Genomic DNA, 13,926 nt, shown 5'->3' with positions numbered 1-13,926 from the left:
TATATAAATATGAATTGCCAACAACTCAAGGTAGATCACCATACTAGGGACCATGGGGACTTACTATGAAGATATCAACAAACACCCAGGTCTTACCATCCGTTTATCCCAACCTGTATCCATCTTTAAAGCTCACATGCAGAGTAAAACACAACACAATCAGTGACCACATGCAATTAACAACACTCTATAAAAAGCTGCGTTATACTTGAGTGCTTGTTTTTTTTAATCAGCCATGCATTTTTTGTATTATGAATTAGTGATAATTGTGTTTTAATTATGTTTGATTTTTTGGTTGCATGTGATCTTTAATTATAATCATAATTATCTCTTGTCGTAGTGCTTTACAAAACATTAAATGCTGATTTAGTCCATATATGTAGCTTATTGTATTTTAATGATTCATTCACAATGTAGCCAAAGTTTCCTTGCGAAATAAAGTTTCTTCTATTTTAGTCTACAACGTACTGTGAATATCCTATAGAGTGCAACATTATATTCTTAGGTAACAGATTTTCTTCGGTTATAGAGCCACGAAAATAGAATCCCCGAGAATGGATCATCAGTCACTCATGCTTGCCGTAAGGCAGGGAGGGGTCATACTTGCTTCACAATCATATCACATGTCAGCGTTAACTATTGATTGTGTAGATCAGTGTTCATGCTATCATGACTGGCTTGTTTGTTCAAGACTCGCCATATACTAGTAGCTGAAAGACAGCTAGGTGTAGATTAAACAACCAATCATCCAACGTTTGACTAAGTGAGTTACATATCCTTTCTTTCTCTCTCGAATATGTTTGTTTAAGTGACCCGTGAAGATCCAGGGTAGAATGAGTTTTCAGCAAAGGCAACTGGCTATGCTTGTCACCATATCCTCTCTTCAAATGTGTTCACGGCATATTACACCCGAAGATCAGGGTCTTCAGCAACCTATGTTTGTTGTAAAAGGCGACAAACGGGATCGGGTGGACAGGTTCGCTGACTGGGTTGACACATGTCATCGTATCACAGTTGTATAGATCGATGCTCATGCTCTTGACCACTGGGTTGTCTGGTCCAGACTCGATTATTTACAGACTGCTGCCATATAGCTGGAATATTGCTGAGTGCATCGTAAAACTAAACTCATTCACTCACTCAGTGTGTAACGTAAACTGATAAAACAATGGGTACATCAGAGAGTACACCCTACGCACTAGAGCAGGGTGACTTTCTACAAAACAATCTCAGCGCTAAGACTGCCTTCAGTCTATCTTAAAGTATGGTAGTTACGGTCACCTTGGTGCAAGCATCGCTTTTTACTAAGACACCCAGACCCTTGTGTTCTACCATGAATTCAACATTTACAAGTTCGAGTGAGTGTGCTATTATGTAAACTCACATCGGCAAATAATGGAATCAGCATGAAACAGACAGTCAAGACACTCACATCATGATCATCGATCTGTACATTTGGAAAACGATGACATAATTCAACAATATGTGCGAGCCTGACGCCAGTTCGCACCTCTGAGGACTTGCCTGGGTTGCCCGGGGTAAAGCCACAAAGATGACACCAAGCTTTTCACACCCGTTCCCGACTATTCGAGCTCTGTGGATCTGTAGCCACGCGCCCTAACCACCTCGCCTTCTGTGTCCCTACGCTTGTCGTTGCTTCTTCGCCTAAGTAGAGTCCAATCAACATTAAAAATAGGAAATAAAGACATACTGTACCCGTATTCTAGCTATGCGTTGGCTGCTTGTATTCACATGGTCAGATTACATGAAGGAAATGTCAATAATAAGTTAACGTCTGTTGAATTTAATTTACTTTGCTTTTATGCTATTGTTCACCATTTGAGGCAAGCAAAACGTCAAACTGAGAAGGATGTTGTGAAACCTACATAGGGGACATTCCCAGTAAATTATGCTTTGTCCCATGAAATTCACTTGTGTTTCAACACAGTTAAGAAGGAAGTCCAAATCTCTATCCTGGTCTGAGCGGCGGAGTGCTGCAATGGCTGCAATGGCTGTGCGTGACAGTGTTGTGATTCTGCTTGCCAGTTTAAGCCTCGTTTCATGTGAGTATTGTCTTGTGCAGGTGTAGCAGCGCCAGCTCTTGTAGTTAGAATTCGCTTACATATCCTTGACTATGCCATTTATGCCTTATATATATATACCCACTGTACTGTACATCATCACTATTGGAGACGGTGGCAGCATGGCCCGTATATTCAGATACAAGGTATAGCGTATTACATGGTGTAGCTCCTGTAATAAATATTACACAAGTGACTGTAGAAAGCCTGGTCGTAATTTAAATCCCAGAGTATATACTTTTCAAGCGGTGATAACCTATAAGTATTTGCAGATGCGACAAATGCTGAAATTTTATTTGTGAAGTAAATGTTTAGTTATATGTAAGATGAGGATGTAAGACCATCATAAAATGGACATACAAAACAAATGTGATATTCTGAGTTTGTGTGCCTGACTACACACTTGTCTTTTCTATTTACATCGATTTTTCAACCTTCTTCGATTAATCACTTATAACCAGAGCAGCGGAGGGCAATACGAAAGGGCAGTGCGATAACTTTCCATACACATGACAGAAAATTTTAAAATCACGTTTGCCACGTGTTTTACTCAACGGTATACAATGTACGAAGTTAGTTCATTATACGTATGGAGACGTTCAAACCATCTATTGTCCCCCGCCGTGATATTGCTGGAATATTGCTAAAAGCGGCGTAAAACCAAACTCACTCACTCACTCACTCACTCACTCAAACCATCTATAATCATATACACTTCGCTATATAGGATCGCTTTAATGGAGAGGCAGACCGAATGTCGTTGAACTGTGTTGACTTGAAGCGCGTCACTAACAGTTATTACTTCCTCTTTCACTTCATCGGCAGCAGTGTTACTGTGTGGGTGTCAGTCATTAAACTTTCTGATTATGAGAAAGGTTTGTGTTAAAAGGGGATTATTAGTGAACTTGTCATAGCGGCTTAGTTTTGTGTAAATACATATGACCTGGTCAAAGCGCGAGTGTAGCCGCTGCTCCTCTGCCTCCTCATATATAGTGTTTGTTTTAAAATCAAATGGGTAGTTCCACGAAACTGGCTCCTTACCTTAAGCATGAAGGCTGTAACAGTGCGTCTCCATTTTGGCAGATTCTAAACCCCTGTGTAAAGTGTCTAATGAATGGTAGATTCTAAACCCAAGAGTTAAAGCTGTAATAGTATGTCTCCACTACGTCAGAATGTAAACTTGGGTGTGAAGGCTATAACAGTGCGTCTCCATAATGGTACCTTTTAAGCCTGAGTGTTTTCATTATGATAGAATCTAAACCCGTGTGTGAAAGTTGTAAGCTTGTCGCCATTATGATAGATTCTAAACTGGGTCTGAAAGCTGCAAGTATGTCTCAATGATGATAGATTCTAAAACCCAGAGTGGAAGCTGTAACAATATGTGTCCACTTTGTGAGATTATTAAAATCGGGAGTGAAGGCTGTAACAGTTTGTCTTCATTATGGTAGATTCTAAATCCGAGGGTGAAAGCTGTAACAGTACGTCTCAATAATGATAGTATCTCAACCCGTGTGTGAAAGTTGTTAGTGTGTCTTCATTATGACAGACTGTAAACCCGTGTGTGAGAGTTGTTAGTGTGTCTTCATTATGACAGACTGTAAACCCGTGTGTGAAAGTTGTTAGTGTGTCTTCATTATGACAGACTGTAAACCCGTGCGTGAAAGTTGTTAGTGTGTCTTCATTATGACAGACTGTAAACCCGTGTGTGAGAGTTGTTAGTGTGTCTTCATTATGACAGACTGTAAACCCGTGTGTGAAAGTTGTTAGTGTGTCTTCATTATGACAGACTGTAAACCCGTGTGTGAGAGTTGTTAGTGTGTCTTCATTATGACAGACTGTAAACCCGTGTGTGAGAGTTGTTAGCGTGTCTTCATTATGACAGACTGTAAACCCGTGTGTGAGAGTTGTTAGCGTGTCTTCATTATGACAGACTGTAAACCCGTGCGTGAAAGTTGTTAGTGTGTCTTCATTATGACAGACTGTAAACCCGTGTGTGAGAGTTGTTAGTGTGTCTTCATTATGACAGACTGTAAACCCGTGTGTGAAAGTTGTTAGTGTGTCTTCATTATGACAGACTGTAAACCCGTGTGTGAGAGTTGTTAGTGTGTCTTCATTATGACAGGCTGTAAACCCGTGTGTGAGAGTTGTTAGTGTGTCTTCATTATGACAGACTGTAAACCCGTGCGTGAAAGTTGTTAGTGTGTCTTCATTATGATAGACTGTAAACCCGTGTGTGAGAGTTGTTAGTGTGTCTTCATTATGACAGACTGTAAACACGTGTGTGAGAGTTGTTAGCGTGTCTTCATTATGACAGACTGTAAACCCGTGTGTGAGAGTTGTTAGTGTGTCTTCATTATGACAGACTGTAAACCCGTGTGTGAGAGTTGTTAGCGTGTCTTCATTATGACAGGCTGTAAACCCGTGTGTGAAAGTTGTTAGTGTGTCTTCATTATGACAGACTGTAAACCCGTGTGTGAGAGTTGTTAGTGTGTCTTCATTATGACAGACTGTAAACCCGTGTGTGAGAGTTGTTAGTGTGTCTTCATTATGACAGACTGTAAACCCGTGTGTGAGAGTTGTTAGTGTGTCTTCATTATGACGGACTGTAAACCCGTGTGTGAAAGTTGTTAGTGTGTCTTCATTATGACAGACTGTAAACCCGTGTGTGAGAGTTGCTAGTGTGTCTTCATTATGACAGACTGTAAACCCGTGTGTGAGAGTTGTTAGTGTGTTTTCATTATGACAGACTGTAAACCCGTGTGTGAAAGCTGTATGCATACCTCAATGATGATAGATTGTAAATTCCTCAGTGAAAGATGTAGGAATATGTCTCCGCTACTTCAGAATATAAACCCAGGTATAAAGGCTCTGTCAGTGTGTCTCCATAATGGTAGATTCTAAACCCTTGTGTGAAAGCTGTAGGTGTGTGTCCATTATGAAAGGATCTAAACCCGATAGTGAAAGTTGTAACAGTATGTCGCTACTACGTGAGATTATAAACCGGTGTCTGAATTCTGAAACAGTGTGCCTCCATACTAGTAGGTTCTCAGGAAAAGTGTGAAATCTGTAATGGTGTGTCTCCATTATAATACATTCTAAACCCGTGTGTGAAAGCTGTAAGATTGTGTCTCAATTATGATAGACTCTAAACCCGGGTCTAAAAGAAGGAAGTATGTCTCAATGATGATAGATTCTAAAATCCAGAGTGGAAGCTGTAACAGTATATGTCCACTATGTCACATTTTAAAATTGGGTGTAAGGGCTGTAACAGTGAGTCTCCATTATGGTAGATTCTAAATCCGAGGGTGAAAACTGTAACAGTTTGTCTCCATTATGATAGATTCTAAACGGGCGCGGGTGTCTCAAATATCTAACTGTTGGTCTCAATAATGACCGATTCTATGCTCATGTGTGAGAGTTGTGTGTCTTCATTATGATAGATTCTCAACCCGAGTGTGAAAGCTACAACATCTTGTCTCCATTATGATATATTCTAACCCGTGTGTGAAAACTGTAACAGTATGTCGCAACAACGTCAAATTATAAACCGGTGTCTGAATTATGTAACAGTGTGTCTCCATACTGGTATCTTCTCAGCCATAGTGTGAAAGCTGTAAAAGTGTGTCTCCATTATGGTAGATTCTAAATCCTAAATTCTAAAACAGTTTGTTTCCATTATGAGAGATTCTAAACTCGTCTGTGGAATTAGTAATAGTTGGTCTCAATAATCGATGAATCGATTCTAAACCTGTGTGTGGGGGTTGATAGTGTGTCTTCATTATGACATATTGCAAACCCGTGTGAAAAAGCTGTAAGTATATCTCCATTATGATAGATTCTAAACGAGTGTCTGAAATCTGTAACAGTTGACCTCAGTAATGATCAATTCTAAGCTCATATGTGAGAGTTGTGTGTCTTCATTATGACATATTCTAAATCCGTGCGTGAAAGCTGTGCCTCTGTCTGAATTATGATAGATTCTCAACCCGAGTGTGAAAGCTACAACAGTGTGCCTCCATTATGATAGATCCTAACTACGCGTGTGAAAATTATAAGTTTGTCTCCATTATGATAGACTCTAACCCGTTTCTGAAAACTGTAACAGTATGTCGCCACAACGTCAAATTATAAACCGGTGTCTGAATTCTATAACAGTTATATCGATACTGGTAGCCTCTCAGCCCTAGTGTGAAAGGTGTAACAGTGTGTCTCCATTATAATACATTCTGTGTGAAAGCTGTAAGATTGTTTCTCCATTGTGATGGATTCTAAATCAGTGTGTGAAAGCTGTAAGCATGCCTCAGTTATGATAGATTCTAAGCCCGGGTCTGAAAGGTGCAAGAATGTCTCAATGATAATAGATTCTTACACCCAGAGTGGAAGCTGTAATAGTATGTGTCCATTTTGTGAGATTATAAAATCGGGTGTGAAGGCTGTAGCAGTTTGTCTCCATTATGGTAGATTGTAAATCCGAAAGTGAAAGCTGCAAGAGTCTGTTTCCATTGTGATAGATTCTACACTAGTGTCTGAAATCTCTAAGAGTTGATCTCAGAATGATAGATTCTTAACTCGGGTCTAAAAGGTGGACGTATGTCTCAATAATGATAGATTCTAAGACCCAGGGTGGAAGCTGTAACAATATGTGTCCACTATTTCAGATTTTAAAACTGGGTGTGAAGGATGTAACAGTGTGTCTCCATTATGTTATATTCTAAATCTCTGCTCTCTGGTGATAAACATAATCTAAATGAGTATTGTAAAATCAGGAATGCATTCCGAAAGACGTGTAGAAAAAAGAAAGTAGAATCTAATGAATATCAGATCAACGAACTTGTGAGCCTATCTGCGAATAACGACAGCAAAAAGTTTTGGACTAGGGTCAGATCGTTAATATATTCTCGTATATATTCTCTCCTCCAATATAACCTGCGCACAGTGGACAGAATATTTTACGGATGTATGTAATATTACTAATATCATTGTGGACACTGATATGATCAATGATGGTGAATCGTTGTTAGAAAACAGCGACGGATGTCTTGATCATGATACTGATGTTGATCATGATAATAATATTGACTGTATTCTGAACGATGACATTAACCATGATGAGATTGAAGCTGCTGTAAAATGTCTAAAGTGTGGGAAGGCTGCAGGACCAAACGGTATCAAGGCTGAGATGATTATTTGCTGCGTTCGTCTTCTATGTCCGTATTTGTTACTTATCTTCAATGGAGTACTTGCGCCTGGCACGTATCCACGGGAGTGGTCAAAGGGTATTATTCTGCCTTTGCATAAGAAAGGTAGTGTTAATAATGTTGATAATTATAGGGGTATCTCGTTGATGGATGTTCTTGGTAAATTGTTTTGTGTAGTAATAAATAACTGTCTTCAGCGATTTGCAGAAGTATACGCTAAAATCCCCGAGGCATAAGCTGGGTTTCGTAAAGGTTACTCCACTACAGAAAATATATTTCCATTGCAATGTCTCATTCAAAAGTATCTTTCTAAAGGCGGTGGTCGTTTTTATTGTTTGTTTGTAGACTTCCGAAAGGCTATAGATATTTTACATAACTATTGTAGCTCTTGGGGTCTGGAGGTTAATGTGAATAAGACAGAGGTTTTGGTATTTCGCAATAGTGGTTTCCTTCGTTCCTATGAAAAATGGTTTCACAATGATATTCAAATCAAAACATCAACATGCTATAATTACCTTCGTATTCTATTTTCTACTCGGTTGTCCTGGACAAAGTGCACACAAACTCTAGTAGGTAAAGCCACTTTTCTCTCTGGAGGTATTATTTGATAAATATCCTAACATGTCTGTAAAGTTAAAGTTTAAATTATTTCATAGCAAAGTTAAATCATCGATCTTGACGTCCGCAACAGCCGAGTCGCTTTGTCGAGTGAACGTGGCAGATATACATAGTAATATCCTTCCTGGTCAATGTAGCGAGTTGTCATTGTTGTGAAGATGCTTGTGTTTGGCGTCCCGTGAAGTCTGGCATTATTTTCAGTGTGTATCTCACCATTCCAAAGACCTGTGACCAGTTGCTTTAGTTCATTTCACATAACGATATTTAATAAAACGATGCGTTTACTTACTGGAATACCACGAAATATTGATGATCTGTCTTTCGCATCTACCTGTTCTCAAGAATAATGATATATTTGTCATATATTTTATCATATTCATTAAATTTAACAACTGTTATTTTCTCATTCCACATTCCACAACCAGTTAACAAAAGCGATTTCATGTAATGGTTTCCGATAAGCACAATAATTACAGCACAAAATAGTTATTGCACTTTGCTTTGATGACAAGTTTGTTTCACTACATGTACCACGTACTTATCAATATGAAATATTGCCAATGACAATCTGAACATTCACTCCCTCACTATGAAAGGGTGTGGAGAAATGTGTGGTCTCATGGTACGCATTTTATCCCGTAGGCCAGAATCTGCTGACTGAATAACATAGTCTCCACTGTATGCATTTCTTCAGTGAGCAACCATGAGGTAATGTCGCCGTTACACCATCACCCACGTGTGGCTGACAAGCCGATAAGCCACGATTTAACAGTGGCATTTTTACACCGGGTGTAAAACTACCGCAATACATCATAGTGTAAAGTTCCGGGGTAGAATAGGACTTCAGCAACCAACTCTTGCCCTAAAAGGTGACTATGCTTGTAAAAGGCGACTAACGGGATCGGGTGTCAGATTCGTCAGACTTGGTTGACACGTCATCGGTTCCCAATGGTGCCGATCGATGCTCATGCTGTTGATGACTGGATTGTCTGGCCCAGACTCGATTATTTACAGACCGCCGCCATATAGACGGAATATTGGTGAGTGCGGTGTAAAACTAAACTCACTCACTCATGGTGTAAGTCCATTAACCTACAACCAATATCCAACATAAATACTGATGTCAATATGTACATATCGATAGTAGGTATTCTAACTTTGCTGTGGTTTCCGGAGGATATTTACAAAATGAGATATTTTTTTCTTCCACAGTTGGAACAAGAGTCAAATCTAATATATGAACAGTTTTGCGTTCTTTTGCGGACAGAACAAACTACCAGCATTTTGGCAAGTAAAACTGTAACTAAAGGTGCCTTTTAACAGGTTACTTGACAGAAAGACTTGTTATTGAAGAAAAGCAAAGACATGTTTCAAGTAATAAGCAACATATATCAAACATCAAAAGTTTTAGTAAATGGCATATTTACATTACCAGGGAGATATTTTAGGCATATGGATTTATATTGTTCACAAACACATGACACACAAAATTCGTCTTCATGGCTCAATTTTCCTGCCTCTATGGTACCTGCATATTGTAATTGGAAGATCATCCTGTTTAATTTAGAACTGGGTAGCTGTACGTTAATTGCTTATATTAAAGTCATTCTAAATTTACATGTACAAATGATTTGTGATGTAATTGTGTTGTATACATTTCAGTTGGAACATGAGATTTATATTCATCGTATTTTCAATTCTGTACCTCTGAATACCAGTTCTGAAACAAAATATATAATATTCTTTGTCAAATTTACATAAAAAGAAAGACATATTTCCGACATCTTCTACTAATAAATACACATGCATATGGTTTTGTAGTTAAAGTGAGTGAGTTAAAATTAAAGTCATTTTGGCAATATTTCAGCCATGTCGTGACTTAATCAACATATAGATTAACAATAACAAAAAGATAGATTACGCAATCCTGTCAACTAAGCATAGTGAAATAACTAAATTATCACAGATATACATGTAAAACGAGCAATTAAATCTAAAACATTTTAACTTTAAGGGACAACACAGTATAAAATTGTAGTTAACGTGACAATAGTCTTTGAATGACATTTAGAGACGTGATATACATAAAGGTAAGAATTTTAAGGATGTCAGCTTGTTTATTGTTATGAACAATAGATAAGTTGACAATCCGTTAATTTTCTTACTTTACAATGACTATGTCCACAGTTTTACCACTTCATGGAAATAATTGACTCATTGAATATACACTACAAAGTAACAAGAAAGGGTATATTCATCCATGAAGAGTACCATTAACACTAAGGGTAATGAATTATATCACAAACTGTGCAAAAACGTCCCTATAATAATGAACATAATGATCAGGTATTCAGATAACCGAGAACTAATAATGCATTATCTATAAGTGTTTATTGGTTGGTGTAGGGTCGGTCCGATCTGTGTGGAGTCGGTCCCGTGCATTCAACCCACAGCCTCTTGGGGTGTACTCCCATGCAGAAGCCATGCCGTTCGCCATCTTGGCTCACACCCCAGGGGTAATGGTTGAAAATCGCATCAAACGCTGCTCTTCCAATATCCGTTATTATACACACTTGGCGTGGATGCTCAAACTCAAACGCTAATTACACGCACTTTGAGCGAGATGAGCTTAGATCAAGTCACTGAGTAGTCTGAGCTTAATCATCCTTCTGGAGGATACGTATCGCACTGACTCCTGATTCGCTATCGCTATCTCACATGATCACGATTTACGTCGTGATTGGTTGAAATATAATTGGCCATTAATGGTCATGAAACATTTATAGTCTCATAGAATGTAAATACATATTGTCTCAAATTCTCCCCCAAATCCCACAAGGATCTACATTTTGCAATGAAGGACCGGGACATCGAAGGCTTTCTAAAAGTCATTTAAGAAAAGCATGCCAGTAGGCTGATACTTGTCAGCACACAGGATAGCGTCATAGATCAACGGCCAGGCATAAAATACTAAAGCTTAGATTTAATTATGTTTGCAATACAAGGAGCCAATATTCATAAGATACTTTAAGTAGTGAGACAGATCTCCAATTTCTTAAAAGCTTTTTGTCTTTCTCTTTTTGGGATGCAGACAATAACTGCTTGTTTCTGGGTAGTTCTCACGACATCAAACCACAATTCTGTGATCTCAATGAAAATAGTCCAATTTGGTTCCAAAAACGTTTTTATAATTCTACAGAAAAAAACACACATCGGATCCAGGACTCTTGTCGTTAAGCATACATTTTATAGTACTGGGCGATTCTTCAAGCATCCTGACTGTGTATCAGGTATGCCTGAATTAGATTCTAAGATTCTAAGAATCTTGAGACTCCATTGTTGATCCTACGTACCAAATACGACTCGTCAATGAAATGGGTCTGTTGGTTATGGCCATTTAGATACCCAAAATAATGCGTGGTTTGGGATATGGTCATATAGTGACTAAAGAGTGTTGAAGACAGGTCAGCATCGGATGCCATACAAACTGTAGTAGCCTGGAGAGGGATATTGAGAGGAATGTGTATGACGCCCTGTCTCAAAAGAGACGATCCTCCTGATGCTTTGTCCACAATGAGTTGTGCCGTGGTAAATCAACTTTATCTCTGAATTTGAAGAACGTGTTTTGTACACAAAAAGCAGATAAATTATTCACCGAAACAATTAAAATCGTTCCGAAGACCACTAGAGTTCCATCTAAATTTAACTGACCAGTTTGGACATACCACTGAAAAGTCATTGATACTTCTCGCCGTGTTAGCAGAAACGACCACTTGTTTCAACCTCTATTGCTTCGAGGAATGCATTGTGAATGGTGCAAATGAAATATGCATCTTGCATATGCATACAATCACTAACAAATATCATTCTATGTGTGAAATTGTCTTATCATTCATCAGGTATTGGCTCAAACGTTGCCCTGAACAAACGCGCATGGATGAGTTCAACCTTAAACTACAAGCACCCCGCCAGTGCAGGCGTCGATGGATTAACAATAGCATATGATCCTAACTATGTAATCCACACAGAAGAATGGCAAAGTAACGCATGGTGGAAGGTGGATCTGCAGACATCAGTACAATCAGCACTGGTTATACTGTACTTCAGAACAGACTGTAAGTATACACTGGTTTACATAATACACAATCATCATATATAACACAGTACTCAAGGGAAATCGATTGAAAACGATATTTAGGCTATTTAATGAGGCCATGTGAAGAAACGCATGTATGTCGTTAGAGGCGACACGGCTGACACGTCATCATATCCAAGCTGTCAAGATCAATGCCTGTGATGTGAATCCCTGCATCATCAGGTTCACACTATGATGCTATCGATGTCAGTCACTTCATGGTCTGGTCAAGATTCAGCTGCATACAAGCGTCACTTAGACGGGATGTTGCTGAGTCAAACAAAATGATATTTTCAAATGGATCCAAGAATGGTAACACAGATGCCAGCACCATTGTCATTGCAACACAAATTGTCTCAACTAAACTATCTAAACTCTGTTCTCAGCGCAGAACCATTTGTCATTTTAGCAATTCAATAGTCAATAACATCTCAAGTACATCTCCACTTTTATTTGAAATTCCAAATAGCTTTTAACTAAATTACCCGAAAAATATAACGTTTTGTTGGTTATCCAGCCATGTTGGAACTATTGGTAATATAAATGCTTATGCTGCAATTCAATCGGTAACCAACAAATCTGCCACACCATTTCGAATTCCATACAGGGATACGAAACCTGTGATTATCTCACATGATATGTGCGACGTCCGGTGGGAATCAACAAATCGCATCATATATGCGTGCACCTTGCTGTTGTTGAAAGTAACAATATAAACGATATATAAACAATATAAACAGTATACACGATTCCATCATAAATATAATTGTGAATAATTTATAAAAGGGCACCTTCACGATACGACTTAAACCATGGAGCCACTCACTCACTGTTAATGTCGTATGTTTGCTAAGGGACATTTAACATCTTCATTTGTGAAAAATATATAGCTGGGTACCATTTACCTAGGCAATCGACGGATGGTCACCAAATAACCCAAACACGTCTTTGCACCTCGGTGCAGAACAGTACTGACGTTGACCAAACTACATTTTGACATTCAATTTTTGTCACTCCAACCTGGTAATTGTTGTTATTTTGCAATGATTGAACAGTATTCTATTGACTTTTGTGTATCTCTGTATGTTTCAGTGAAGTATAGACGCAATGGCGTGCAGCTCTACACATCTAAAACAAACTCGTCTGACCCCAAAGAAGGAAATCTATGCCACAGTGTTACAGGAAATCCTGACGGTTTAGACATCGATGATGTCCTGCGTGTAGTCTGTCGTGGGACCTGGCGCTACCTGACTGTCTACTCAGAGACTGATAATGATCACAATGGTGTTATATTAGACTTTGCTGAAGTGCAAGTGTGGAGTAAGTATGGTATTGTGCTTGAATAAATAATTATATTAATTATATATAATTATGATATACTCTCCGAAGACCAGCTAACATATTGTGTCCCTCAGATCTGAACATTTATATATAAGATATTAATAATGATATAGCAAGCTATGATCTTTTGGTCAAGTGTTCCGCTTTCCCCATTTAGATCCATTAGAATGTATACATAACCAGTATCACACCTAATGGTTTGAACATATTCAGCTGAATCCTTGAGTTTTAAACCCAAGTGCAAGTCTGCTGGGTGGAAAATGTAGCCAGCGAGTAAGGTGGAGTAGTTAGACGTGGTCCAAGAGTATGGCCATCGTCTGATGTCCCCGTTAGCATTAAAGGTCGAAGCATCAATAATGGATAACATTACCTACAAATAATAAGAAAAACGTCCCTGTGAATTTTTTCGGTGAGTTTTTTTTCATCTCATTTCACCATGGAATTGCTCTTTTCCTGTTCAATTGTTTTCTCTCAGAGAGTGACCCTTTTCTTAAGACCCGATACCGTTGGTAGTGTTGCGAAAGTGCAAGGTAACTTTAGAGGCATGCTAGAG

Source organism: Haliotis asinina, chromosome 7, assembly GCF_037392515.1.
Source record: "Haliotis asinina isolate JCU_RB_2024 chromosome 7, JCU_Hal_asi_v2, whole genome shotgun sequence".
Classification (NCBI taxonomy): domain Eukaryota; kingdom Metazoa; phylum Mollusca; class Gastropoda; order Lepetellida; family Haliotidae; genus Haliotis; species Haliotis asinina.
The sequence above is the reverse complement of the archived record's forward strand: the minus strand, read 5'-3'. Positions refer to the sequence as shown.